We start from the raw sequence: 9,183 nt of genomic DNA on the forward strand, positions 1-9,183 counted from the left end.
TGATCCCTTTGTCACAATTCTACCATTCTAAGGATATATTATTCTTACTAACATATTATGTTTAACATTAACATGTATGAATAATAAAGAACCTTTCTATTAATAAATGATAAATTACATGATTACAAATGCCTAAAAACAAATGACTTTAAGGCACTACCATAAAATTTCTTACGTGCACTATAGCTTATTTCTCATTTCTTTAATATCATATATGACTATATGCCTATTATGTCTCTACTATGGTAGAGCCTTGGTTATGGGTCTGCCAAATTATCATCTGTTTTAACACTTATAATCTGTATGTCTCCACATTAAACGATCTCTCAAATCAGGTGATATTATTGAAGTATGCGCTTAGACCATTGGTGAGACATTAGTTCCTTTGCCTAGGCGATGGCCCTATTATTGTCGCAACAAAACACAATTGGCTTGACAATGTTGGGAACTATTCTAAGTTATATAATGAACTTGATCTAAATAACTTCTTCTACTATTTTGACAAAAACATTGTACTCAAACTCTATTGTAAAATTAGTAACTACACTTTGCGTAAAGTTTTTTCAACTAACTTACCATTATTCAAACAAAATGCAAATCTCAATTGGGATTTAAAAGTTGTCTTGATTAGTCTGAAAACTTGTATTACTGTATCATGTATAATGAGCCCAATCTCTCCTTTATAAGTTAAAATAGTTTCCTTAATCTTTCTCAAGTACTTAAGGATATTCGTAATAGTTTTCCAGTGTTCTTCACTCAGATCAGATTGATATTTACTACAAATGCTTAAAGTATGTAAGACGTTAACCCTAGTAATAATAGGGTGTACATGATAGATCCTGCAACAGATGCATATGGGATCTAACTTATCTTGTCTCTCTTATATTATGTCCGAGGACATATCTCTTTTAAGAGACATATATCATGGGACATGGGTAATAATCCTCTCTTAGATTCTTCCATATTGAACCTAGTCAATACCTTGTTTATGTACGTGTTTTGACTTAAGTCAAGTAACCTATGTGATCTATTGCACTAGATCTTAATGCCAAAAATGAGGTTGTTTCTTTAAAGTCTTTCAGGAAGAGGCATTTGGATAACTAAGTTTTCACCTATTGCAAATTTGGTATGTCATTTCTAATAATCAATATGTCATCAACATACAACACTAGAAACATGATAATATTCCCACAGACCTTTTTATACCCATATGATTCATCTTCATTTTTGATAAAGTCAAACTTGTGTACAGCTTAATCAAAACAAATATTTTAGCTCTTCGAAGTCTGTTTAAGTCTATAAATAGACTTTTGTAGCTTGCATACCTTATCTATCTATCCATCAAGAACAAAACTATAGGTTGTCTTATATATGCATCTTGCACAAAGTTACCATTCAGGAAGACAATTTTGACATCCATCTAACTAATTTCATAGTCATGGTACGTAGTTATAACAAGTATAATCCTGATAGTCTAAAGCATCATAATCGACAAAAGGGTTTCATCATAGTTAATGCCATGTTTCTGAGTGAAACCTTTAGCTACCAATCGTGCATTATAAGTATGCACATTATCTTTTATGTTGGTTTTTCTTTTTAAAACCCATACATCCACTAGAGTCCATGTTGGGTTCTAATATATGGATTCAATTTTAGATCTCATAGCTTCAAGCCATTTCTCAAAGTTTGGACTCAAAATAACATCAACATAAGTCATCAGCTTGTCGTCATGAATGACTAGTATATTACCATGTTCTATTAAGAGAAAACCAAATCTTTTTAGCTTATAGCGCGCTCGACTTAACCTTTGTAGCTCTTATGTGTGTTGATTTGGTTCACTCAGAAGAGTGACTACCTTACTATGATAGACCATCGGTGATGAGATATTGTCTTGTCCAATATCTGTGGAATCTTGTGGTATTGGAACTTTATTAAGTTCCACCTTCCTCCTACTAATTCCCTTAAGAATAAATTCTTTCTCAAGAAAAACCTTGATTCAAATGACAAATATCTTTTTTTTTTAAGTCTCTTTGAAAACATCCGATAAAATTGGAATGATATAGAGAAGGTTAGCATAGCCCCTGCATAAGGATGACACGTACAAATTGAGAAATAGTCCAAATTTTTACTTACCAAAAAAAATTACCTTTTTCTCATCCATATGGTAAAAATAGTAACCTTTAGTTTCCTTCAGTTACCCCACAAAGATGCACATTTTAGATTTAGAGCTCAACTTAGTCGAAGTCAATTTTTTGACATAAGCCTTAGAGCCCGAAATCCTCAAGTAATCCAAGTTGGGCTTTCGCCCAGTTTATAAGTCATATAGAGTTTTGTCCACATGATTGAATGAGACACAGTTTACTGTGTGAACAACTATTTCTAAGGTGTGACCTTAGAATGACAAAGGTAAATTTGTGAAACTCATCATGGATCTGACTATTTCCATCAATGTCATGTTCTTCTATTTATATACACCATTATGTTGAAGTAAAGCAACAAGAGTAAGTTGAGATATTATCCCATTCTCTCTCAGGTAATCTCTGAATTCAACACTCAAGTATTCACCTCTTTAATCACTTTAGAGGATGTATCATGTTTCCTAAGTTGTTTTTCTACTTCGCTCTTAAATTCTTTGAATTTCTCAAAACACTCAGACTTGTGTTTCACCAAAATCGTATAGTCATATCTACTGAAGTCATTAATAAATGTGACAAAGTATAATTCCTCATATCTATTATGCATAATCACTGGCCCATGCACATCATTGTTTATGATTCATAATAGTTCAATCATCCTTTTGCCATGTCCAGTGAAAAGTGTTTTGGCCATATTACCCAATAGCCACAATTCATTTTCATCATATGACTAGAATTCAAATTATTGCAAAACTCCTTGAAGAAGTTTTGATATACGTTTTGGTCCTATGTGGCCTAGCTTACACTGCCACAAATATGTGGTATTCTAATTATTATTCGTTTTTAGACATTTTCTTTGCACATTAAGACTTTCATTATCAAGTCTTAAAATATATAAACCATTGTACAGTTTAGTTGTTTCATAAAGAATATTATTTAAGTTAATAGTTATAATACCAGCAATAATCGAAAAAAAGATCCCTTTTTGTGCAAAATAAGCTCAAAATTTAAATTCCTAGAAATAAATGAAAAATAATAATAGTTCTTTAATTCTAAGACAAGCTTAGTAGGCAACCTAAGATAATAAGTTTCTACGACTAATGCAATAATCCTTGCTCCATTTCCAACACATAGGCCAACCTCTCTTTTGGTAAGAAATCTACTCCGTTGCAGTTCTTACATATCAAAACAAGTATGAGAACCACACCTTATGTCTACAAGAGTTTATCTTAATAAAAACATGCCTTAAGTACAAGTAACAGTTTTCTTCTTGTTTTACAAGAAGGCCTTGCAATGTCACCTCTAGTGACTAGTTTTGCCATAGAAGAACCAGACAACCTTTTCTTTCCCCACACCACTAGTAGGTTGTGTAGCAGTGGTAGCAGTTTACTGCTTTTGGTGTTTGGCATAAGCATATTGTTGGTAATAGCTTTGTTAACCTCTTGCTGAATAGTCTTTAACACATACAACAACTTTTTAAGCTATTCTCTTTCTTATTTAGGTTAAACTTCACAATGAAATTAGCCCAATATTTAGGAGGAGATTTCAATACAAGGTTAATAGTAAGCTTATTGTCTATCACAAAAACCAAGTCGCTAACTGCTTAATGTAGTCAATTATCTTGACCACATGAAGGCTAACTTGGCCTTCCTTAAAACGTTTGCAATTAGACAATGCGTTGACACCTCATAACGTTCAACCCTTGTAACACCCAACTCTAAATACATACCTCTACACGAAATATGATTCAAAAAGATGTGTAAGGCATGACTTTTCAGTTTAAACATCGAAACTAAATGCATGATAATAAATACAATTGTGTGAAAAAATGTGTCATTTAAATAAATACTTAAATGCATAAAAATCTGGTTTCATTACTAATCACATGTTTAATAAACATCTGAAAGTCCATACTCTGCATAATTTGAAATATAAATACATAAATAGTAAGAAATATGAAATTGATGTTTTTGCCTCTCATCTCATGTAGCTACTTGAATGGACCATTGGCTCCCCACATGCCCTACTACTTAGCTTTGCTTGCAAAACAAAAAAAAAATGTGTGAGTGAAAAAGCCCAGTAAGTTAGTGACCTCTCGGCACCTTAAATAACAAATAAAGTTGTTAAACTCAGCATTCTATTTGTAAATTTGGATGTGGTCACAACTAAAAGAAAAAAGATGAAAAATAAGATGCAAAGAAGACATGCATGCTTAAGAAAGAAAAACCAAGCATAAATTAACAAATAAGAAGAGTTAGGGATTTCTACCTACTCATTTGCCTCGTATGGATATAGGATAATAGATTTAAGCCCTCCAAATGCAAGACCTCTAAAGGAAATCCATCACCAAGCAAATTCTTCACTTGGCTGAACCGAAATGGAAAAAGAAAGAGAGTGAATCTTGTTTAGTAAGAGAAGAAGAAGTGTAAAAAAGAGATTAGTTCATCTAAATGAACTAAAAAGCCTCCTTTAATAAATGGTGGTTTTTTTGCAATCCCAAAATTCTCATTTGGCTCACTAATCTTTTAATTTAAAGATTTGCCATTCATGTGTATCATTTATACACTTTAGCCACATTAATTCTATCTCACTAACACTTTAACTTTTAAAATGTTACCTTTGTGCCCATATAACTTTTATATGAATTTTTTATTATCCTTCAGCAGGTGCTAGCCAACTCTAAATAATTTCAATAACTCATTTGAAATTATGAAGTTTTGTGGACTAAATTTCAATCTCAAAGTTGTTTTTGAAAGTGTTTTCCAAAATGGGTTAAATTGTTATTTTTCAAAGTTTTAGAGGTGAAACAAAAATTTTCAAATTTTAGGGGTAAAAATAATAAAATTTGTTGACCGAATTCGTTTCGGTCGATTGAATTATATTATAAATTTTCTAACGGCTAATCCTATGTAGATGTCATAGAAGTGTTATGTCACATCTGATTGACTGAATTTTGTATTTTTTAAAAAATTAAAACGACTAATTTTGTGCACAACGATAACTTTCTTCATTTTTCCCTATATAAACCCAATCAAATCCACTTGGGATGGACTTTTGCCACTGAAAACTTTCATATATTTGAGAGCAAATTAATTTTGAGCTATTCACTTGCAAATCCTCTTCTCTATTCAAAACCTTTGCTTATACACTTTTTAATTTCATTTGTATTAGGTTGTACTAATCTTAAATTTTCATATACACTCTTTGAGAAAGATTATATTTCAAATTCATACAAAAATTGAAATTATAAAAGAGTAAGGTTCACTCTTGAAGAAACTAGAAAATTTTTAGTGAGAGAAATTGAGTTCTAGCACTTGTAAAGTATAATAGCACTTTGGAAGCTATTTTTGTTGTGAAGAAAAGCTTAGTTGGGGTTTTGTCAACCAAAAATTAGTGGAATACTCCAAGGGAGATTGTTTGGAGGAGTGGACGTAGGTCAAGTTGTGTCAAACCACTATCTATTATGTGTTTTATTTTCTCATCCCTCAAACTTATATTTTGTGTTATGTTATTTTGATTGTGTTGATTATGTGAAATATCTCTTGTCATTCTCATAAATTGTATTAAAAATAGTCAACATTCATCAAATTGAATAAATTGGTTTTAATTCTTTAATTTGGTAAATATTGTTTTAGATTGCCTAATTCAACTCCCCTCTTAGGTCATTCGATCCTTTAACATCTCTGAAATCTTGATAGTCTCCTAGACTAGGTTCCACCATGTTCTTGCATTAGACTTGAAGAAATAGGTGGCAGACCAAACTCTCTCTTGATCTGTCATGTCAAATAGGATGATAACACTTTCCACTAACTCTAGTCACTCCTTAATTGCAATCGAGTCCTTATCACCATCAAATTTTTGAGGTTAGTGCATACTAGGCAGAATAAAAGTATAATGTAGTTGAGTCTTAGCTGGTATTACTGTTAGTATTGTCATTGGTGCTAAAGTCATTCTATTGAGGCCTAAACTTGTGTCGACAGTACCTATGTCCAGTCACAACCCAGAATTGGAGCATTTTCTTGCTTCCTAAACATCTCTTGAAAAATATTTGTAACATCTTAAGCACTAAAACTTGGTTGGGGAACTTGGGGTGCTACCCCCTCACTCTAACTCCTCTATGGGTTATCTTTCTAAGTATTCCTAGTATTAGCTCTTGTTCTCTTTATTTTTCCTGAAAAACGCACAATTATGAGTCTCCAAAAACTTAGTAGGTATAAATAAAGCTGAACTTACAGTCATCAGTTGCAAGTGCGGTTAGCATGGCATGAAGGGCTTATATTCCTGCTTAGTTGTCTACACACATCCTTTAAAAATATCTTTTGGGTATAAAAATCATGCTCTGATTCCAAAGGAAAGTGTCAATAAATTACCTACTTTAAGCATGCATTTGATTTAAAACATTTAAATTAACTTAAAACATTTGCATAAAACTTTATTTATTAAACTTTATCAAATAACTTTAATGCCCTTTTATTAAAACTGTCTCAAAAGCATACCAAAAGATATCCATGAAAAAACATAAACTAAAAACATAGTCAAATACATGAACAATCTGAAGTGAAAACGTCATATAAAACTCTGAGAAAACTGAACGGTAAAAATGCCCTCAAAATGTTATGCCCTCTAACTGTCACTCTTTCCATAGCTATCATGATCACCTATATCTACACACAAGAAAGTAAGGAAAGTAAGTGATAAAACACTTAATAAATAGGAGACTCTTCGATAACTTTTACAAAAATCCCTAAAATACCTTTAATCTAAACTTATATTAACTCTATCATCTAGAGTCAACATTAAACTCCTTTATGGATGATAATAGGTCTTATATACTATCTATATGCTTATATTGAACTCTAGGGACTGTCTAGGCTATATGTCATAACTCTTGGGTTGAACTATGTCCCTCTCAGTCACTGAGAAACCACTCCCCCAATTTCTATCTAGTGTAACCATACTAAACTCGATAAAAGTATCTGAATCTAAAAGTTGTAACTGAAGCTGAGTATTAGATCAATTAGTTTGGATTGAATACAAATATTTTGCACTTGGGCCATGTGAGTTATCCTTTTGTTTCACTACACCAATTGGATCTTAAGTGGGTTTCATTACGAGCATATACCCTACTGCGGGTCTAATGTCCTACTGTAGACAGTGTAATGACCGTATACTTATGGTGCCCCCTCGTAAGATCCTATGATGTCTAGCATGTATGCTTCTTGAGCCTTTACTTAACCTAGGTCACTTTTGCTTCCACATAACAAAACATCTAGTGCCACATTGTAACTTGACTCTTAGGCACATGAGGTACTACTGCATACCTAGAATCTCTATACTATTACTCGAGATGGGTCTTAAACTTTTAGTCTATTTCCCTTTCACTTTCCTTTATTATGCTCTATACACACAAATGTGTCTATAGACACACATGGGTGTGTCTCATTATTCCCAAGCACAAGGCTACGCCTCATGTCACTTTCCCATGTGTTAATTTTCTTACATATACAAGCGTGTGCCCCTTCAATTATCTATTTTAATTTTCTTTTTTGTTCCCTTTTTTACCACACTACTTCTCATGTGTATTATGGTCATTTTGCCTCACACATAGTCATGCTTAAGCTATACAGAGGAAGTCCACGTACCCAATTAACCACCAGCCAATGACATTCAATGATCATCAGTTATTGGGAAATTCAACCTAAAATTTGGGGTTTACACACACGGACATGTGTCCTATACCATACAACCATGTGGCAAACTTAGACAATAGATCGAGTGACCTAGTTTTACACCTTGATCTAATTTTTTCGTCATTTCTAAGTTTAACCTTAACCAAAGTGTCTTTAACGATCTTACGTAATATAGTAAGCATCATAATTCTCAAATAAACATTCTAGAATGCAAACATCTAGCCAACTATAATCATATCCCACTAGGTTATAACACAACCCTAGACTTTTCAAATAATCTTTCAAAATCATAGCAATGACTTAGTAAGCAGGCAAATCATCATTCCTTAAAATATATGCACCTTTTGATTCTCATCTAAATGAATTCATATTCATATTGCCAAATATCATAATATCAAAATATGTATATGTATAAAAAAAAGGTCAACAACAACTCAACATTTCAATTATCAATCTCATCAACTAAAACAAACATGCACAACAACACAGTATTTGGCAGAGGAGAAATCCCTCAATCCACAAACTAAAACATCACAGAGGAAGGAAGGAAGGTGATTTCCTGCTTACCTCAATTACAATAGAATATAACACATGCAAGCACCTCTTTTCTTCTTTCCTCAGCATTACATTACCAGAAACACGCCATCGAAGTCATTGCATGGAAGCTAAATGGTCAAACTCTCTCCCTCACTCAAAATTTAGGGATTTTGTACGATTAGGGATTATAAAATCATGATCCCAAAAATGTTGAGACGTGTCATATATAAACTGAAAATGTGTTACACACACACGGGTGTGTTCAAAGCACATAGTCGTATGTCACTTAATTTTGAATTTCACATGGATTTATCTTATTCGACTGATGTGGCATGATACACAAGTATGGTCTCACTATACACAATCGTATGTCATCCAAAACCTATATTTTTGACTTTCAAAATATGCCACTCAAGTAAAAAATTATCTTACCCTTGAGACGTACTTATGGGTGTTACAATTTCCAAATCCTACAATGACTGATCATTGGGAAACTTCCTCAAATTTAGCATACCATCATCGAGATAAGGTAATATGGCATAAATGACATCCTCAAACTAGCAACAACCTTCAAGACATGCAATAACATGCTTTGAAGGTGATTTCAAGTAATCAACATGAAACCTAAGCAGCAATCTACCAATCCTTCAACTTGTACAATCTCAACACAACTCAAGAAAAAGTCAGAAACCAAGACTCAACAATTTAACACAGTTTACATTGTTCATAATTCTCAATGATTGTGAAATAACACAATCGCATATCCACTTTACAAATTATAAAATCCATGATAGATATCAAAATTATTATATGCATCAACA

At 32.6% G+C, this 9,183-nt stretch overlaps 1 non-coding gene across 1 annotated transcript; it reads left to right on the plus strand.

Annotated features, from left to right (window-relative positions):
• Nucleotides 1-2,024: 2,024 nt before the first annotated feature.
• On the plus strand, nucleotides 2,025-2,127 carry LOC123209834. Its single transcript, XR_006501142.1, has one exon. It is a non-coding gene; the product is annotated as a U6 spliceosomal RNA (small nuclear RNA).
• Nucleotides 2,128-9,183: the final 7,056 nt, after the last annotated feature.

The sequence above is a fragment of the Mangifera indica genome, chromosome 2 (genome assembly GCF_011075055.1).
Source record: "Mangifera indica cultivar Alphonso chromosome 2, CATAS_Mindica_2.1, whole genome shotgun sequence".
Taxonomy (NCBI): Eukaryota; Viridiplantae; Streptophyta; class Magnoliopsida; order Sapindales; family Anacardiaceae; genus Mangifera; species Mangifera indica.